General features: G+C 43.5%; 1 protein-coding gene across 2 annotated transcripts in view; it reads left to right on the plus strand.

The window, feature by feature from the left end:
- The first annotated feature begins 1912 nt into the window (after positions 1 to 1912).
- The window catches only part of SCEL (sciellin), a 91454-nt gene continuing 71250 nt past the window's right edge, over positions 1913 to 22116 (plus strand). For both annotated transcript variants that reach the window (XM_084617125.1, XM_084617126.1), the window contains exon 1: positions 1913 to 2048. The gene's annotated coding sequence lies outside the window, so the exon portion shown is untranslated. The remainder of the gene's footprint in view (positions 2049 to 22116) is intronic.

The raw sequence follows: 22116 nt of genomic DNA on the forward strand, positions 1-22116 counted from the left end.
TGTAGAAACTGCAGGTCTCCGGGGCAGCACCAGAGCAGCTTTTTGCCTCATGGGCTTTGCGGTAGGCATTCCACAGCTCCTTAACTTTAACCCTGCACTGCAATGCGTCCCGGTCATGGCCCCTTTCCAGCCTGTCCCTTGATATCTGCCCGAAGGTATCGTAATTCCTATGGCTGGAGCGTGGCTGGGACTGGACAGCTTCCTCCCGCCAAACACTGATGAGGTCCAGCACCTCGCCATTGCTCCATACTGGGGATCGGCTGGCGCGTGGAGGCATGGACACCTGGAAAGATTCGCTGAGAGCATTCCATGCCTGGCTGAGCAAACAGGAAGGGGATTTTCAAAATTACCAGAAAATTTAAAAGGTGGGTGTGATGGTTGGTCACCTGAGGGCAGGGCAGTAGAGTTCAAAGTGATGACCAGAGTGGCTAGAACAGGCATTGTGGGACACTTCTGGAGGCCGGTCAGAGCACACTAGCAGATCAGGGAGTCCACACTGGCACCGCGGAGCTTCAGTGGGGGCGCACAAAACCTTATTCCACTCGCCGAGGTGGAGTACCAGGAGCACTCTAGCTGCAGAGTCAGAGTGCTCTACGTGCCTTGCCAGTGTGGATGGGTAGTGAGCTAGTGCGCCTGGGGCTCCTTTAATGCGCCCCAACTCGCAAGTGTAGCCAAGCCCAAAGGTTTTCCTCATATCTAACATTTATTTAGAAGGATGGATTCACTCAGCAGTTTGTTTGATATTGAAAAGATAAACATACTGAATAGTTTCCCTGAACATGCCCTATCTCCTGTAAATATTTCACCTCTAGAAACCAGGTAATTCAGAGGTATAGAAAGGCCCATTAGCTTCCATTAATTAATTCTGAAGTTTGTGGTGGTTGGCAACTTATATACTACTTTTACTTTTCAAGAGCTGCCCTGCTGGCAGAATTATTTTAATCAACTGTGTTTTGTAAAATATAAGACATGTGCAGAATATATCTTCATTCAGCAAAGTACGGAGCTTACTTTTCTGACATGAAGTACCCTTTACCAGGAACAGAGGTTACAAAATTTTGCTCTAAAGGCACATTTGCTATGTTAATACATCTACACACCTGATCTTATGGGGGGCTGAGCAATGTCAACTCCCAGTGAAGTCAGCTTGCAAGATCCGGTCTTACATTTGTTACTATAAAAATGTCCCCAAATTATAGAACCAATGTGGGCCTGTTTAATATGCACTTTTTGTCGCCCCTAGATCTTGAGCGTGGCCGTTTCAGTGCTATAGAATCCTGTGTTCCTTTGTCCCTTGCTCATGGATAGAGCCTCTTCTTAACGTACAGAGTAATGAATTGCAACAGCAGAGGAAAATGGAGGCAATCTTTTGCCTTTGCCCTGTTAATATTAGCAGTAATAAAATGAAACACAAATGGCAGGGATTTGAAACAGGTTCTGGCATGAGATTTTTTTTTCTTGGCTGGTGGTTTTTCTCTTCTAACATAACAAAATGAGACAGCTATTTAATGGGTGTCAGATTCCAGTGTACATTCCTCGCATAACACTTCTGGAGACCTTTCCTTTATGAAAGATGGTGCTTCCTCACATACTTTTTGCATGTAAATATGTGTATTATATTCATTAAAACCTCTATTTGAGAGGCAGGTCCATTGCCCAGTGAGCTTTTATTTGCGTGGAGAATCCAGACTAAATCATGTATAGTATAGGTATCAACAGCCTGTGGGCTATTTCTGGGTCCATGAAAGCATTTTTACTTTGTGAACCCAGCCCTGCTTTATGTAAAGAATACAGAAGTACAGGACTATAGTAATCTCACAGGTATTTTTAATTGAATTAGTATTTGTACTGGGTGACACCCTTTTCCACACCTCCCACCTCCTCCATAAGTGACTCAGCCTCTGAAGGAGAAACCTCTGAGCCTTTCAGACAGTCAGATGGAGTGTGATACTGCTCTCTGTGAACTTTAACTACACATCAGTTCCAGGTGACCACCAAGACAATCACTGGAGTGGGCCAGCTACAGAGGACTTATTTATCGTATAGTGGTAAGCTTTACTTTTTAAAATATACCATATGTTTAAAGTGCAAGATTTTAAGAAGTGTGCAGTAATTTAGGATGCCCAATTTGTGCCCCTTAAAGGGGCCTGATTTTTCAGAAAGGACTGCACGCCCTGTGAAAGTCAAGCAACTTTATGGTGTCTCAAGCTGGAAACCCAAAATCACTGCACACTTTTAGAAATCTTGGCCACAGTGTGTGCATTACATTATATATTATCATTTGTTATCTTGCGTTTGTGACTGATTTTATTTAATTATATTTTTTATTTCTCAATTGACAAACTGGCTGCTCACCCAGCTTTCAATGAGAGGTGTTTTACTGGTATTTTCCCTTTGTTTTGATGCTTCTTTATAATTTCTATGGCATTTCTTCTTTAAAATGAAAATATCACAGGAAATAGAGGTGATAAAATAAACAGATCTCATTTTACTTGAACTTATGGTAAATGCTGAAAACACCATCAGTAGTTAGCCTTTTAGGGGTAAATTATCAGTAAAGTATCTAGAAGATACTAACACACTTGCAAAGTGTGTATAAAGTAGTAAAATAGCTGTTTAGATACAAGACAGTCATTTTAGTGCATCATGAAATGAAACATATGCTTATGGATAACAAGGCATTTAGTTTCTTCACTGAAAATATTTCAGAGATATTCAGGTTGCAGTAAAAGTTATACAGTTGAAAAAAAACCCCCTGCTGCACTGTATGCAAAATTTTAAAATTCATCTTTCATATATTTCTTAGTGAAAACAAGGTGCATAAAACTCAGTGTTCTGACCTTGTAGGGTGTTTTTTCTACTAGTTACAATTTCAAAGCTTAATTTCTTTCAAAACAGAATCTTCTCCACCCATGTCCTGAAAAACCAGTTTTGGTAGCTCTCTGTGCTGTGGATTGACAACTTATTTCTGTCTTACACTCATCTGCTCTTTTGGTAAACTTTTTCCTTTTTAACTTGTAATTTTTCCTGTAATTCAGATATATGGGATATTAATGACCTCTCTTAAAGTTATGAGCAACTCCTCAGCCCAATCTAAATGTTAAAATATCCTATAAAGTACACGGACCTGTTTTTTGAACTGTGCTGTAACAATGTTGCTAAAGCCTGAGTCTTGAGAAGAAATTTTGAGCCTGGGAGTCATTTTTTATTTAAATTTGTGTAAAATGTGTGTGGCTACTTGGAAGTGTGGCTCTCAACAATAAGGGCACTTGAAATAGTCAGCCCTTGCTAGGTAAACTCCAATTTGGGATTAAAAAAATTGTGAGTCAATTTCTCAAGGGTGTAAATGAGGGTGGAATTTAACTGTGTGTATTTATTTGCTAGGCACAACAATGTACTAGGTATTGTGTTTACTTAGCAACTGAATTTCCCTACTTTTAGTCTCCTTGTCTCCACTTCAGAATTGAAGGCAAGGTTCTGCTCTGGTAATAGATTGGGGGAAATAGCACCTGATCAGCCCCCCTTGTGCAGGATCCCAGCTGAAAAGCTGGAACTCTGACTCAGGCCTTGTCTACACTGCCAAGTTTGGTTGACAAAAGTGATGTTGACACTCAAAAATCGGCATAATAAAAATCAGAATTGTGATGGCTTGGATCACAAAAAATCCCCTTAGGAACTGCCAAGTGATGTGCTGAGACTACCCAGGTCTGAACCACATCCCCCAAACGCTGCAGGCTTAACTGAAAACAGCTTAAGAAGTGTTCCTGTCTCCAAGACTCAGGTACCCAGCTCCCAATGTGGTCCAAACCCCAAATAAATTTGTTTTACCCTTGTCATAAATATAAAGGGAAGGGTAAACACCTTTAAAATCCCTCCTGGCCAGAGGAAAAACCCTTTCACCTGTAAAGGGTTAAGAAGCTAGGATAACCTCGCTGGTACCTGACCAAAATGACCAATGAAGAGACAAGATACTTTCAAAAGCTGGGGGGAGGGAGAAACAAAGCCTCTCTCTCTCGGTCAGTGTGATGCTTTTGCCGGGGACAGAACAGGAATGGAGTCTTAGAACTTAGTAAGTAATCTAGCTAGATATGCGTTAGATTCTGATTTCTTTAAATGGCTGAGAAAATAAGCTGTGTAGAATGGAATGGATATTCCTGGTTTTGTGTCTCTTTGTAACTTAAGGTTTTGCCTAGAGGGGTTCTCTATGTTTTGAATCTGATTACCCTGTAAGGTATTTAGCATCCTGGTTTTACAGAGGTGATTCTTTTTACCTTTTCTTCTATTAAAATTCTTCTTTTAAGAATCTGAATGCTTTTTCATTGTTCTTAAGATCCAAGGGTTTGGGTCTGTGTTCACCTATGCAAATTGGTGAGGATTTTTATCAAACCTTCCCCAGGAAAGGGGGTGTAAGGTTTGGGAGGATTTTGGGGGGAAAGACGTTTCCAAATGGACTCTTTCCCAGTAATATACCGGTTAGACCTTTGGTGGTGGCAGCGATAAAGTCCAAGGGCAAAAGGTAAAATAGTTTGTACCTTGGGGAAGTTTTAACCTAAGCTGGTAAAAGTAAGCTTAGGGGGTTTTCATGCAGGTCCCCACATCTGTACCCTAGAGTTCAGAGTGGGGAAGGAACCTTGACAACCCTGTGTAAAGCTTAAGCAGGGCAAACTCATAAACTGTTCACCCTCTATAACACTGACAGAGAAATATGCAAAGCTGTTTGCCCTCCCCCCAAGGTATTAATACATACTCTGGGTTAATTAATAAGTGAAAAGTGATGTTATTAAATACAAAAAGTGGGATTTAAGTGGTTCCAAGTAATAAAAGACAGAACAAAGTGAATTACGAAGCAAAATAAAATAAAACACCCAAGTCTAAACTTAATATGGTAAGTAAGTGATTACAGATGAAATCTCTCCTTCTAGTCTGAGTCCAGCAATCACTCACACCCCTGTGGTTACTGTCCTTTGTTCCAGTTTCTTTCGGGTATCCTTTGGGAGTGGAGAGGCTATCTCTGGAACCAGCTGAAGACAAAATGGAGGGGTCTCCCAGGGGCTTAAATAAACTTTCTCTTGTGGGTGGAGACCCCCTCTTCTCTCCTATGCAGAATCCAGCTGCAAGCTGGAGTTTTGGAGTCACATCGGCAAGTCACATTTCTATGCATGACTCAGAACTTTACAGGTGGCAGTCATTGTTCACATGCTACCTTGAATGTCCCCAGGTAGACGTCTTATGTGGATTGGAGTCTTCCAAGGTTCCATTGTTCATTAAGTGTTTCTTGATTGGGCACTTAACTTGCAAATTCAGTTCTTAAGAAGCTGACCAAATGTCTTACTAGGGCTACTTAAAATCAAACAAGTACACAGTCAACATTCATAACTTTGAATACAAAAGTGATACATGCATACAAGTAGGATGAATATATTCAGTAGATCATATGTATGTTTACAGAGATATGTTACATGGCAAATGTAGCATAAGACATATTCCAGTTATGTCATATATACATCCATAAGCATATTTCCATAAAGCATTATGGGGTGCAACGTCACAGGAATGTCATGTTTACACTCGCTCCCTCTGTTGGCAGAGCGGGTACCTATCCCACAGTCCAGGTCGACATCTTCTGTCGCTTGGTGTTGTGGGAAGGCGGAGTGGATTGCGGTGCATCTTGGGACTGGGCTCAATGTCCCATGATGCATTGCTTTCTGTCCCAGCACTCCATGGGCTTCTAGCTATCTTTCATGGCATTTTTCAGTGGTCCTTCTTTGCTGTGCACCTTTGTGAGAAGAGATGGATCCCACTCCGCTCTCCTATGATCTGATAACTGTCATGAAGACATCGTGGATAGCAATGCAATTAATCATGAAGTTCGTAATTGAAGAAGACTCCCAGTTGCTCAACACGCTGCATGATATGGATAGGAGCAACTTTAGATTGCTTTTGGCATTCACAAAACAGCTGCATAGGACAGATGTTGCTTTTGGGCTCGGGAAACAAGCACTGAATGGTGGGATTGTATCGTCATGCAGGTGTGGGAGGATGAGCAGTGGCTACAGAGCTTTTGGATGCAAAAAACCACCATCCTGCAACTGCGTGCGGAGCTCGCCCCAGCTCTGTGGTGCAAGGACACCAGAATGAGAGCTGCCCTATTGGTAGAGAAGCATGTGGCAAATGCTGTGTAGAAGCTGGCGACTCCAGATTGCTACCGGTCAGTCGCAAATCAATTTGGAGTTGTGAAGTCAACCATTGGGGCTGCTTTAATGCAAGTGTGCAGGGCAATTAATCACATCCTGCTACGAAGGACCATGACTCTGGGAAATGTGCCGGAAATAGTGGATGGCTTTGCAGAAATGGGTTTCCCTAACTGTGGCAGGGTGATAGATGGCACACATGTTTCAATTTTGGCACCAGACCACCTTGCGACAGAGTACATGAATAGGAAGAGGTACTTCTCCATGTACTTCTCCATGCAGGCACTTGTGGATCACTGAGGGCATTTCACTGACATCAGCATGGGGTGGTCCGGGAAGGTTCATGTCGCACACGTCTTCAAGAACATCAGCCTGTATAGAAAGCTACAAGCAGGGACTTTCTTTGCAAACCAGAAGATTACAGTGCAGGATATTGAAATGCCCATAGTGATCCTGGAAGACCCAGCTTACCCCTTACAGCCGTGGCTCATGAAACCTTACACGGGACACCTGGATAGCAATAAGAAGCAGTTCAACAACAGGCTGAGTAGGTGCCGGATGACAGTGGAATGTATCTTTGGTAGATTAAAGGCACGCTGGCAATGCCTTTATGGCAGGTTAGACCTTAATATGGATAATATTCCCATGGTCATAGCCGCGTGTTGTATGTCGCATCATCTTTGTGAAGCTAAGGGTGAAAGGTTTGCTCAGGGGTGGAGTGTTGAGGCAGACCACTTGGCTGCTGATTTTGAGCAGCCAGATACCAGGGCTATCAGAGGAGCCCAGAGGGGGGCAATTTGAAGCGTGGAGGCTTTGAAGCAACACTTTGAAAATGGGAACCAGTACTGTCGCTCTGATTGGTGCTGCAAGGTTACATCACATGTAGTTTCCCCAGGAAGGAATGGTGACATTTGGGGCTTTACATTCCAGCAAGCACAGGAATAAACTGCCTGTGCATGTATTGGTAACGCCTGCAATCTCAATTCGTAGGAAACGAATAAAGCTGAGTTACCATTCAAAACCGTTGCTTTTGTTGCACAAGAAGCAACACACACACACACACACACACACACAGATGCCTGCTGGGAAAGGAGGTACCAGGAAAGGGCAGACTTTCAAAGCTGTGTGTAGGTCCTGCTATCATTGTGAAAGTTGTCCAAGGGGATGGAGTGAAAGGGAAACCGAGAAATCCCGGAAAGCGGAAAGGACTGTGTGGGTGGAGTTTTGGGGGGGGAGCATGGAAAAGAATTCTGAATGTGCTGCAGGGGAGGGTGGGCACAGATCTGCTCAGTCTGCAGCATTATTAAGGACTTTAGCATCTGCGTTTGCTTCATCCACTCAGTTGCGTCCTTAACAAACTATTTTCTTTTCTGCCCTGCCTTTCAGCTTCCCACCACTCCTTGACATTCCCTTTTCTCTACATTGGAGTAGTGCAGTACCTCCCGGAACATGTCTTCTTTGCTCCATCTTGGGCACTTTTTTATTTGGCAGAGAGGCTCAGCCTACGTGTGAGGGGTGTTCCTGAAGGCCATATCTGCAGAAGCACAAGAAACAATGCACAGAAGCATGATTGTTAAATTCATGCACAGCATTGAAACATTTCAGTAAAATACACCTCTGGTAACAATCACTTTCTCACTGACCCTCGGCGAGCACACATCTCTGCGAACACTCAAAGCATGCTGAGTGTTGGCGGGGGCGTGGGGGTGCTCCACATGGGGAAGAGAGCACTCACTCTGCAAGGATTGTGGTGCAGCCAACTTGGGGAAAAATTCTAAAATTCTCCCACACTTTTCCATAGGCAGGTGTCATTCAAGCAGATATCTCACTGCTAAGGGTAACAGGGAAACAAGTACATTTACTACATGCTTGTGGCTCCTGTCCTGCTCCATCTGCTGCTCCCCTGTGTGCTGCTTTGGTCCCTGCACAAGTGATTGCCGAGTACCTCCAGGAAACTTTCCTGGAGATCTCTCTGGAGGATTCCTGTGGGAGCTCGGCGCGCATCAACTCCCTGTTCCATTGTACTGATTAGCTATGCAGGGAAATGCCCAGCTCACAGAATCACTGCCAGCCTCCCACATTTCTATGCCCTGAACCCACCTTCGGACTACACAAGCCACAGCTACTTATCAGGAGTCTCATCTCCTGCTGCTTGCTCACCTGGCTAGACACCTCTGAAGTGGAGAACAGTTCCTGGCTGCCTGCCCCCCCGGCCACATCCTCATCTAACTCCATCTCTTCATCAATAACTTCATCCTCCAAATTAGGTCCTCTTTCCACTGCCTCTGTGCCCTCCAAAGTATCCACGAGGCTCTTGGCGATGCAAGTGGGCCACCACAGAGGATAGCGACCAGCTCCTTAGAGAACTGGCAGGTTTTAGGAGCAGCACTGGAGTGACAGTTTGCCTCCCTTGCCTTATGGTACACCTGCCTCAGCTCCTTTATCTTCGCTCTGCACTGCAGTGTGTCCCGATCACAGCCCTTTTCGCACAAGCCTCAAGAAATGTGCCCTTAGGTATCCCAATTCCTACGGCTCAAGCACAGCTGGGACTGCACAGCCTCCTCTCCCAATATTCTGAGCAGCTCCAGCAGCTCCACAGTGGTCCAAGCGGGACAGTGTTTGCTGCAATAACCTGCCAAGCTCACCTGGGAAGATGTGATGAGACCTCTCCATGCTGAGCTAACAGGAGATGGATTTCAAAAATTCCTGGGGCTTCTAAGAGGGAAGGGCAGATGGTTGTTTACCTGGCTGCAGGACAGTGGAGTTCAAACTGCTGACCGGAATGGTCACAATGGGCATTGTGGGACACCTCCTGGAAGCCAATTAAAGTGATAAAATCAAGCCTAACCCTACACTGGCATGTTGTCAACAAACATTTAGAGGAAAAAGACTTATGTCTCCCATCAGGGTGGTTGTATTTTGTTGCCAAAACAGGGCATTTTTGCTGCCAAAAATCGCATCGTAATGTGTATGCGTTCACTGTTTTGTCAACAAAACTTTGTAGTGTAGACAAGGCCTCAGTTAAGGAGAAATGTTTCCCCTCTTATCACCCTACCCTTTCCAAAAGAATTAGCTTTGGAATGAGACGGGGTGGCACCACTGTGCTGTGGTAGATAAAGCTGGCTTTAGTGGGAGAGGAAGGAAGAGGCCCTATCTTCAATCAGGAAGGGAAAGCAAGGGCTGAAAAACACAACTAAACATTTGAATTGAGGCTTCATTAGTAAGGACCAATAGCACAAGGGATGCCAGTCTTGATGGGGTATCTGGGCACCACTGCAATGAAATAATAAATAAGAATATACTGCTGGGTAGTCCAAATTCGGTGTCTAGACTAGGAGTGGAATTCTGGACTCATAGAAGTCAATAGCAAGCTATCATTGACTTCCAAAGAGTCAGGATTTCACCCCATGCACTGACACATATTGCACTGAAGAAATGTTATGGAATATAAGGGTGAAATTAATTCTAAAACTATCTAAATATGGATTCAAATGTTAGACTGATATTTCCAAATGATGATTAGTTGCCCATAATGTTTGCTTTCTAACACCTGGAAATCTCAAACAAGAGATTTATAATTGTTAGCATGGCGAAAAATACAGTTTAGGTTTAAATGAGTTTTTAGTTGTGTGGATAGTTACTATTCATTGACACATACTCATAAGCCTTGTTATTTTCATGGGAAAGAAGGGAGAACATAAAATTGTCGGACCTGATCTGACCAACTGCGTCATCAACTGATGGCAACTTTTAAGGAAATACTGTAGTTAACTTACTTTTGAAATTGGAGTTAAATAGGACTAAATGTATTTTTCAGTTAAAATGTCAGATATACCCTGGCCATATTTTACAAGTAAACAATAAGCCATGCAGAAGAGGATTAATAGTTGTTTCAAGAGAACAAAACAAAGTAGAGCAGAGAGATCCCTTTACTCTAATAATCTACCAGAATAGATTCTTACTGCCAAAATGTCTCTTAAACTTAAGCAAAAATAAATGCAATAAGTTAAAACAGGGAAAATGTAGAACATTAATTAGGAACATTCCTAACATGGAGGTGAATTAGACTGTGGCATAACTTATTAAGTGAAGCTGTGAAATCCCCATTTTTGGAGGCATTTAAATGCACAATCCATTAGAAAATGTGCAATTCATCCTTTCCTCTCCATTCTACTTGCTTAGATACTGTGATGTGGTATAAGAACCTAGATAGATCCCTGCTTCTAAAAGCTTTATTAAAATTCCTTTGCATGTGAAATAACAATCTATCACAACTAGGACTGGCTGGAAACCAATTCTACTTTGTGAAAAAACTTCCTGGTGTCACTCTCCACCTCACAATAGCCTGGTAGCTGGGCACTCATTTGAGATATCGGAGACCTAAATTCTGCCTGATTTGGAGCAGGGACTTGAACCTGGGTTCCCCACCTCATAGGCAAGTGTCTTTGTTGGATCATATTAAAGGAGTCCTGTATTAAAATCACAAATGAGTTTGATTCCCCAGAGTTTAAATTCCAGGGTATTACTAATTAAGAGGACTCTTGGTTTTTGGTACTGTTTCTCTCCCTCTATGTGTGAAACTTGCAAGCTGCTAATTGTGTTAGTACATTCTAAGACAGAGTCTGTTCTCAAAGCAATTGTTTGTAACAACAACTACTCACACAGAGAGAGACTCAAAGCAATACTCTGTAACAACAGAAACAGCACCCAGAGACTCCCTGCCCTTTTGTTGTATTCACCTCGCTTTGTTAACAATTGTGATTAAAATAGAGATAGAGGATGTATCTGGATGGATGCTTGGTGTGGATAATAACTGAATGATCAGGGAGGTGACAGCCTAAGAATCCAGTGTCCATCAGCTGAAGAAGGAGTCAAGTGGAAATAACCAGAGGACCCCCGGAAGGCAGACTGGAATCCACCCAATAGCCTCAAGAATGGGAGAACCAAAGAACAAGATAACATCTAGCAGCACGGAGCCGTCAGGAATGTGCCATCTGCTGATTGATTCAGCAACAGCTTGATGAAGCAATTCCCATAGACTGGCATAGGAAGAAATTCCTATAAAAATGGACTCTAGAAAGTGAGAACTTTGGGGTCTGATTCTGCAAACCAACTTTCAGGAGCATCAGATGAGCATCTGACAAGGCCCTGCTCCCTCCTCATGTCCAGGCCACCTGGCCAGTGGCTTGGCATGAGCAACTCTAAGGCTGGTACCTATGATAACAACCTTGCAGAACCTCTGCGCGTGTGTGTGTATGAATGAATGAGTGAATAAATATGAGATTGAATGGAATGTTATAGCTACAACTAACTGCTTACTATGATTCTTTCTGTATTCACAATAAATGTGGCATTTTGCCTTTTCCCCTTTAATAAGATTTGGAGCAGGGACTTGAACCTGGGTTCCCCACCTCATAGGCAAGTCTTAATCACCAGGCTTCTGGCTATTGTGGGTTTTCATCTATGTTTTGACCAGAAATTCCATCCTGGATCTGAGAAACCTTCCTGAGAAAAAATTAATCAAAACCAATCGGTTTCTGCAAAACACTTTCGCTTCAATAGACAAATTTTGTCGAAAATTTGTAGAAAAATTCTAGTCATCGCTGTCTTCCCACCTCTCGTATTGTAAGCTTCCACTCTATTCAACATGCTACAATGAAAATAAGCTTCCACTCCAATCCCTTGCCTGCTGTCTGCTTCCCCATCACAATCAAACTCCTTATCCTCCCAGGTTTTACAAATCACATGGGTCCTACACTCTGTCCATTGCTCTCACCTTATTGTTCGCTTTGTCTCCTTTTGCATCTTGTGTTTTTTTGTGCTGCTTTCTACACTCAGAACAATCTCACTCCTCCTGTGTGCCCAGTGACTTTTCTTTCCTCCTTCAAATCCTCTCTGTAAGCCTAGCATTCTAACACTAATCTCCACGTGGTTATAGCTGCCATTCCCTTGCCTTGCCATTATAATGTTATAAAACTAAAACCAAAAATAAGTAAACACAGCAAAAAAAAAGATATTAACACAAGATAACACAAATCATTGTAACACTTTTCAGAGTAGCAGCCATGTTAGTCTGTATCCGCAAAAAGAGAAGGAGTACTTGTGGCACCGTAAGACTAACAAATTTATTTGAGCATAAGCTTTCGTGGAATTACTTCTGTCCCACAAAAAGAAAAGGAGTACTTGTGGTACCTTAGAGACTAACAAATTTATTTGAGCATAAACTTTTGTGAGCTACAGATCACTTCATCGGATGCATTCCCACAGAATTTCTCCTCTTACTTCAGTTTTGCAAGATATGAATTCCCTTGTCCTTCTGGTTTAATATCCTGATTCTGAAATAGATTGTAAGGTAGCTGGGAAGAAAACTTGTCATAGCAGATGTCCCTAAAGCACCATGCTTTACAGGCATCTAGTGCTTTTTTGTTTTGTTTTGTTTTGGTTGCTTATTTCTGTTCTATGGAGTAGGAAGGTGGAACAATGTATATCTATGAGAAACCCTGAATTGTATACTTTGTACAGTAAAAGCTTTGTTATCCAGCATGTTGGGGAAATGGAGGGTGCCGGTAAGCAAAATATTTTGGTTAACTAAGAGGGAGGGTATGTGGGTGCAGGAGGGGGCTCAGGGCAAAGGGTTGGGGCAAGGGTGTGTTTGTGTGCGGGGTGCTGGATCCAGGCGGTGTTTACCTCGGGTGGCTCCCTGCAAGAGGTGACATGTCCCTCCTGCTCCTAGGCAAAGGCACGTGCAGGTGGCTCTGCACGCTACCTCCACCCACAGGCACCACCCCCACAGCTCCCATTGGCCGCAGTTCCTCGCCAATGGGAGCTGCAGAGCCAGCACTTGGGGCAGGGTCAGTGCTCAGAGTCAACCAGCTGCGCCTCTGCCTAGAAGAAGCATGGACATGTCGCTGCTTGCGGGGAGCTGCCTGAGGTGAGCACCAGCTGGAGCCAGCACCCCACCCCCATTCCCGTGCTCCAACCCCCAGCCCCACATCCCCTACCGCACCCAAACTCCCTCCCAGAGCCTGAGCCCCGCACCCCCTGCTGCACTCTGAACCCCTTGTGACTGTTCCTCCACCCAGGAGCAACACGGACATGTCGCCACTTCCAGGGAGCCACGCGGAGGCAGGTTGGGAGCCTGCCGGCCCCGCGCCAACCAGACTGTAAACCAGACTTTCAATGAAGATCAGAAATGCTGGTTTATAGAGCCTTCCAGTTGGTAAACTGCTGGATAACACAGCTTTTACTGTAAATAAAAGGAGAAAAAAAAGTAACATTGAAACCTAAGACCATGTTCCGAAAAGCAGTTTTTTGACTGAAAAATTGAGTGGATTTCAGATGAGGAAATTTAAAATACAGAAATACAATGGGCCACTACAGAGAAACAGAAGGGTTTCATTGTCACTAAATTTTATTTTCTAGTTTGTGTATCGAATAGTTACCAAAACAACTTAGGCTTTTAAGATATTATATGTCTGGGAAATTCATCATAGTATTTAGTTATACTGATTAAACTTGCATGAGCTTTCTCCTTACAGTTTTAAAAAATAAGCAGTAGATTCATTTTCCTGAAAACAGGTTCTTTGACTGGCACCTTTGTGATGTCCTTTAAGGGCAAAGGGCTATAAAGTCAGAGGATGTCCCCATCTGGGAATTCCCCTGACACAGGACACTCCCCTACACTAACCATCAAAGGCCTGTGTGGGGTGCTGCTGCATCTGGCTATTTTCAGCTTGTGCAGGGACCTCCATGGGCCATTTTGAACCAGTGTATTTTAGAGCAGTCCTGAGTCCACGCTAAATTATGCTGCCACAGGGGCTGGTGCCAGGATCAGGAGCTGCAACTGGCTCCTTTGCAGCCTTGCCTGCAAGTTGACACAGATGTTAGCAAGCTCGCATTTTTTCTGTTCTTAAGAAAATCAGAAAACATCAGTATAATACTGAATGCTACAACTTTCAAGATATCTGGTACACACACACATGTCATTTCATCATTGCAGTGAATAAGGGCCACAGCTCTGCATTGCTAGTTCTGTATTTGGCTTAATCTACTGCTTATTGTGTCTACAATATGTAGAGTTTTATTAGGTGACACTGTGGCCTGACCGTTTGATTAAAAAAGATGCAAATAGAGCATACTCATGTTGTAACAGAATTTGAAAAAACCCTACTTTATCGGGAAGATCAAACTGAAGGTATTTTCATTCTGCTGGGGCACAAGGTTATGGCTAAATATAATGACCTAAACCAGGGATTGGCAATGTTTGGCATGCGGCCCGCCAGGGTAAGCTCCTTGGCGGGCCAGGCTGATTTGTTTATCTGCCACGTCTGCAGGTTTGGCTGATCGTGGCTCCCACTCGCCGCCGTTTGCCGCTCCAGGCCAATGGGGGCTGTGGGAAGCGGCAGGGGCTGATTGATGTGCTGGCCGCAGCTTCCCGCAGCCTTTATTGGCCTGCAGCGGCGAACCCTGGCCAGTGGGAGCCGCGATCGGCCAAACCTGCAAACATGGCAGGTAAACAACCAGCGTGCCAAATGTTGCCGATCCCTAGCCTAAACAGTTCTAAATATATCTGATAACAAATAATATTGGAATGTTACATACTTTAGAAACAGTAAGTATGGAGAGGAAAAGAGGGGAAAAAGAGAGCAACCAAAATCCTTATACCACAATGCGAGAATAGGATTTCTTGGATTTCTAATGGAATAAATGTCCAGTTTCTACTCTGATTGGTCACAAAGCTTTGGAGAGACAACCTGGTCTAGAGCTGAATATCACCTCAGGGAAGTATAATTTTGTGGGGAAATTCCACATTCTGGACAAAGCAGGAAATAATTATCTGTCTGCTTTATTCTTTTTAACAGCAAAGTTTTAAAGCTATTGAGAAGGCTGGAATATTAGAAGTACAGTAGTTCCTGGGAGACAGATTGCAGGAGAGAATACAGGTGAATAATAAAAGCAGTTTATCCCAGAATTCTGCATAGTTTTATGGTGTGTAGAAGGAGTCTGCTTTATTTCATATGGGACTCTAAAGGAGGAAATACCAAAGTTAAAGTTTACTGTACAACTTTAGGGAGGACTTGTCTACACAGGGAACTGATCCTGGTGAACTATTCCCAATTTATTTCAGAATAAAGAGTGTCCATAGAGGAAGTTAATCAAGACTATTTAATCCATTTTAAATTCATCTAATCTTATTCTGAATTAACTTTCATGTGTAGACAAGCCCGTAGTCACATGAGAAGAAAGATGACAGGAGAGGCTCTGAATCTTTTTTTAACAAGGCAACAACTATCCTCTGCAAACTGGAATCTGCAGCATAAACACAACTGACCTCCGCTTTTTATGTGCTGAGTGTGTACCCCACATTCAGCCTTTAGTAAGAAGCCATATTTCCTCCTCCCTGCTTTGTGTACAGTGACAAGCTCATGACATGGTGTATTGATGTGCAGTACCTTAAAGATGGAAATTGAAAACTTGTCCATTAAAAGCAAAAAAAAAAAAAAAGTATCTCTAAGTATTTATAAATAAGCACTTAATCATTGTCGTATTTAGATGCTAAAGAACAGAGAAACTTTCTTGTGAGTAAGTACAATTTGATATGGAGAAATGTGAACCTGATTTAGATTACTTGTATTATGATATTTTCAAATGAGGGATTTGGATAAGTGTTGCATACATGTGATGTATGGTTACATTTGTTTATGTGCAAGAAAACTTGACTATCCATATTCTGAATTGGAAGCTGGCTTTGTTTTGTTTTACACCAGCTGAAATTCAGCCCTGTGTGTAGAGGAGGCCTAGGAATCGCTTAAGCCCTATTTTGGGGGGTAAAGTGGTGCACAAGCCTTCTATTGGCTGTCTGCACTAGGGCAGATTCCACCCTCCGTGGGGCGCAGATGTGGAAGATGTCAGGGCCTCTCTGCTGCCTGAAGGGTTGCAGCAGAGGGCAGTTTGTTGCCCCTGGTCTGAGAGTGATCACTTAGCAGCTTGGAGTGGCTTTTGGGCTTTGCTATGGCTGGTTTTGTACTCAGGTGGGGTCATTTTGAAGTTTTGCCTGCATTTCTTTGGTATTTTATTAGGGGGGGTGAGGAGGAAGAGAGAGATATTTCTAAGTATTTTGAGGGTTTCTGAGTCCAGCAGTACCTTTTTTTAAAATTTGTTGGAGGCTGCTTATGGGCCTGTCTGGAGCTGTTTTCATTTTCATTTAAAGTATCCTGGAGTTGTTTTTAAGCTTGAATTTCATTGGAACTGCATTCCAGTTTGTTTGTGTAGTGCTGGTGTTTTTCCTGTTTGAGCAGTTCTGCTCTGCTGGTTGAAATCTTATTGTGAACATCTGATACTTAATTTACTGCTACACTGAAATTGAGCCAAACTTCTTTTTCTCACTTTAACTTAGTTTTTCAAAAATTCTTTCTGATGTCAAGAACATAAGAATGGCCATAATGGGTCAGACCAAAGATCCATCCAGCCCAGTATCCTGTCTACAGACAGTGGCCAATACCAGGTGCCCCAGAGGGAGTGAACCTAATAGGTAATGATCTAGTGATCTCTCTCCTGCCATCCATCTCCACCCTCTGACAAACAGAGGCTAGGGACACCATTCCTTACCCATCCTGGCTAATAGCCATTAATGGACTTAACCTCCATGAATTTATCCAGTTCTCTTTTAAATCCTGTTATAGTCCTAGCTTTCACAACCTCATCAGGCAAGGAGTTCCACAGGTTGACTGTGCGCTGAGTGAAGAACTTCCTTTTATTTGTTTTAAACCTGCTACCTATTAATTTCATTTGGTGGCCCCTAGTTCTTATATTATAGGAATAAGTAAATAACTTTTCCTTATTCACTTTCTCCACACCGCTCATGACTTTATATACCTCTATCATATCCCCCCTTAGTCTCCTCTTTTCCAAGCTGAAAAGTCCTAGCCTCTTTAATCTTTCCTCATATGGGACCCGTTCCAAACCCCTAATCATTTTACTTGCCCTTTTCTGAACCTTTTCTAATGCCAGTATATCTTTTTTGAGATGAAGGGACCACATCTGTATGCAGTATTCAAGATGTGGGCGTACCATGGATTTATATAAGGGCAATAAGATATTCTGTCTTATTCTCTATCCCTTTTTTAATGATTCCTAACATCCTGTTTGCTTTTTTGACTGCCGCTGCACACTGCGGGGACGTCTTCAGAGAACTATCCATGATGACGCCAAGATCTTTCTCCTGATTAGTTGTAGCTAAATTAGCTCCATCATATTCTATGTATAGTTGGGGTTATTTTTTCCAGTGTGCATTACTTTACATTTATCCACATTAAATTTCATTTGCCGTTTTGTTGCCCAATCACTTAGTTTTGTGAGATCTTTTTGAAGTTCTTCACAGTCTGCTTTGGTCTTAACTATCTTGAGCAGTCCTCTAAACAATGCTCAGAAGACTCATAGAATTACTTCAGAGTAATGTGATGTCTCCAATTCTTCAGCGCTGGAAGTGGGAGACTAAAGGAGGACTTTAGCATCCCTCACTTCCACCATCTATGGTTCACATTGGTGAAGGACAAGTTGAATAGTCTCTCTGTGGCATACACTGTCTCTTTAGGCTCGATCTCCTCCACACTATTAAGAGTCTGGATTCTATCCTGGAGCTGGAGGTGTAATTTCCAGCTTGGGTATGTATCATGATCAGTGGAATTGAAGTCAGAGGGTCGATGTTCCCTGGAGGAACTGTTATTGATGAGACATCAATGGAACAGGGAATGCAGAGAGTTAGGCTGGGAGCAACTTATGACACGAATAGAATAGTCCACAGGGTTTATTAAAGTTTCACTTGTTCAACTTAACCTGCATTTAGCTTCACTCATTGCAAATGAAATATGGTGGCAGTATCTGAGCTGGGAGTTTTCTGAAGTGCACCAGCTGGCAACATAAGTCATGGAACTTTGTCTGGAGCCCCCTGGAATGCTTGATTTTTAAGACAGAAACCTAGCCCAGCAATGGACCTGGTGGAACAAGGTGGGATCTACATCTGGGCGTACAAGAGGATAGCAACAGCAGGAAAAGAAAACTCTTACTTTACCTTATTGGGAAAAAAGGCGGAGAGATCTGCAGCACTTTGAAGCTCACCATAGCCTCAAACCTCACAATAGTGCTAGGAGCCATGAGGAAATATTGCTCCCCAAAGCAGAAGGAAACTATGGAGTAACACTGGTTTTTCACTAGACACCAATCTGAAGAGGAAGGCATACACCTCTGTGCTACTGCCTTATGGACACTGGCTGCTACATACCATTTTGGGAACTTGACAGACTCCCTGATTTGGGGCAAGGTAGTCTGTGGCACATGGGATCACCACCTGAAGGAGCAGCTACTCCGGGAAGGTGATCTCACATTAGACAGATGCCTAGACGTGGGGCATACAGCGGAAGCCTCAAGAGAGAGGATGAAAGCCCAGAAATGCATGCAGGGAGATGACAGCAAAGGAGAGGAGCCAGGGTTCTATATCCATAGGAAGTTCCATTGGGGAAGGACAGTATTGGAAGGAATGTGGAAAGCTGAACCATTTTAGCAGTGTGTTTAAAAGCAGAGGATGGTCCCAGCATGATTTGGTCAGACTTGTACAAGATAGGGATGGCACATTAGACAGTGGTGATGACAGCTTGAGTCTGAGAGCATAACAGGTTCAGACTAATGGAACAGGGAAGCAACAAGGGACAACACTAACCTCTGTGCTTGCAACAATATTAATAGGGAAATCCCCCATGTGATTTCAGCTGGACAGCAGGGCCTCCTGCAATGTGATTGCTCAGGCACAATCTAATAATGTACAATGAGAGCATAATGCAGTCCATAGGAAAATGTGACCTCATAGTAACTAACTTGAAAAATAACAGGCAGTACTGACTGAAGTTTGTGGTGGTGGATAGTAAGCACCACAGATCCCTCTTGGCCATACGTGCCATGGATCTGATCAGGATGCTGTAGTGCAAGAACCAAAAGGGGAGTTCCATGGACAATGGAGACCATTTTAAAAGCATATGGGGATGTTTTCAAAGGTGACAGGTGACTCAAAGGAAAGCTGTGATGGGAAGTCAACCCGACAGTCAAACCTGTGTGCTTACCACTAAGGAAATTCTGGTGGCACTATGAAAACCAATACACGAAAAGCTCAAAAGTTTGCAGAGCAGGGGTATCATAGCACCTGGAGATGACAGTTGGGCAAATTATCCATCTGCACAGACCCAGAGTCACTAAACCAGGCATTGAAAAGACAGAAAATTACAAGGTTTTCTAGACTGATACAGGGACAAGAGCATAAAATTCAATACAGAAATAATGCAACTCAAACAGCATGAGGTGGCATACATGGACATGTGCTCACAGTGGAGGAAGTGAAAACAGATCCCAACAAGATCAAGGCAGTCAGAAACATGCCAGCTCCAGTGGATGTGAAAGGGATACAGCACTTTATTGAAATGATAAATTTTCTGTCCAAGTTCTGTCCACATGTGGCTGGAGTAACAGAACCCATACATCAGCTCACAAGGCAGGATGTTGAGAGGGACTGAGTGGGTCCCCAACAGGAAGCATTTGACACACTGAAACAAATGATAATGGATGTCCCTGTCCAGAACTACTACCAGCCGGGAGAGCCACTGATACTCCAGTGTACTTCTGACCCTAATAGCATCCCAATGCCAGAGGGGAAGGGGCTCTCCGGTATGTAGTAGTGAGCCACAGCTGGCCAGACCAGCTCAGTGTACCCCAACTCACTGCTATCCTCTGTCATGTTAAGATATCAGAGGCAAACTGGCTGGTTATTAATATTATTGTGTAGTGTATGTATGGGTGATGTTTCCAGCACACATTTATAATTTTTCACATGTTCTGAAAAGGTGTAAGGCAGGGTGGTCTTAAGTCCCCCATCCTAGACAAAGGAATGTGGTTCTGGCTGCTTTAATGTGTCTCCAATGTAGATTAAGCAAGAAGAGACAACGAAATTACATTTATATGCAAGGTAGACAAAGCCATCTGGCAAACCAGGGTTGGGGAGGGCCACTTAACACTCTCAAGGAGGCGGGGGAGGAGGGGCGCGGAATGGAAGCTGCAGCTCCAGGAAACCTTCCTGCCTCCTGAAACAAGGTCATTGAACTGTGGTAGATATAAGGAGAGAGAGAGAGAAATTTTGGCATTCTTCATGTGAGGAGACAAAGAAACCAACTGCTTTGTGCTCTGCATGTTCAATCCTGGCTAAGGACTGGCCAGCCATACTGGGAGAAGGACTGTGGTGAGAAAATTGCTGTCAACAAAAGACTCCAGTTTGCTCAGTGAGGTTTTAGTCTTAGAAGCGTATTTTTACTTTTGTTTGTAACCATTTCTATCCAAATTACTTCTACTTGGTATTACTTGCATATCTGTTCTTTGTTAATAAACTTCATCTCAGTAACTACCTCAGTTTAGTGTTTCAAATGGAACAGTGAAGCCAAATTAACAGGCTGGTGCTGTGTACTGTCTCTTTAAAGGAGCAGTGAACTTGTAAGGTTTGGTGTGTTCCAGTGAGAGGAGTGGACACTACAGGGGAGATGGTTTTGGGGAAACTTGGGGCTGGAGGGGCTGTTGGTGTAACCCTGCAAAGGAGTGACCAGGCTGGTGGAAGCCAGGGTGAGGCCACTGTGCTGTGAGCAGGCTGCTAGTATCAGGGCTCTGAGCCACAACTGCCCAGAACAAACAGCCAGAGCTACAGGGCAGGCGATTACTGGACTGGTTAGAACCCCACCACATCACAGTGATGCATCGGAGGAAGTTTTGGGTATAGCTCCTTTGCAGGAGAAGCCAGTCTCTTTTGCCAGCAGAGCCCTGTGAGACTGAATAGGGGCACACCCAAATAGAAAAAGAGCTTCTGGCTGTGGTATCTGGTGGAGCGATTATATCAGTACTTCTGTGGTCAGCTAGTAATAGTGCAATCAAACTACAAACTCCTAGAGACAATCATCACAAAGCCCCTTCTCAGTGCTCCAAAGAGATTGCAGTGCATGTTGAGGCACCTGTAGCGCTGCCAGGTAGAGATCAGATATTGTCCAGGACAATTATTGACGTTAGCTGACACCTTGAGCAGTGCATATATACCCAGCATGAGTGAGTTGGGGGGAAAGGGATGAGGATATTGAATCCATTAATATTCTAGCTCCCACTAATGCCCAATTTCAATGGCAAAGCTGATGGAATCAAAGAGGCTATGGGAAAGGACATCTATGAGTACAGGCAGTCGAGAAAGCAATATTATCAATATCAATCTTTCTTGTCACGCAATTACAAACATGAAGGTCGCTATCTTACAACAAAAAAACTTCAAATCCAGACTCCAGCGAGAAACTGCTGAATTGGAATTCATTTGCAAATTGGATACTATTAATTTAGGCTTAAATAGACACTGGGAGTGGCTAAGTCATTATGCAAGGTAGCCTATTTCCCCTTGTTTTTTCCTACCCCCCCCCCCCAGACGTTCTGGTTAAACTTGGATTTATGCTGTAAATGGCCCACCTTGATTATCATACACATTGTAAGGAGAGTGGTCAGTTTGGATGAGCTATTACCAGCAGGAGAGTGAGTTTGTGTGTGGGGGGTGGGGGTGAGAAGACCTGGATTTGTGCTGGAAATGACCCACCTTGATTATCGTGCACATTGTGGGGAGAGTGGTTGCTTTGGATGGGCTGTTACCAGCAGGAGAGTGAGTTTGTGTGTGTAGTTTTTGGAAAACGGGGGGGATGAGAAAACCTGGATTTGTGCTGGAAATGGCCCACCTTGATTATCATACACATTGTAAAGAGAGTGGTCACTTTGGATGGGCTATTACCAGCAGGAGAGTGAGTTTGTGTGTGTGTGGGGGGGGCGGGCGGAGGGTGAGAAAACCTGGATTTGTGCTGGAAATGGCCCA

Source organism: Lepidochelys olivacea (genome assembly GCF_965140295.1).
Source record: "Lepidochelys olivacea isolate rLepOli2 genome assembly, chromosome: 1".
NCBI lineage: Eukaryota > Metazoa > Chordata > Testudines > Cheloniidae > Lepidochelys > Lepidochelys olivacea.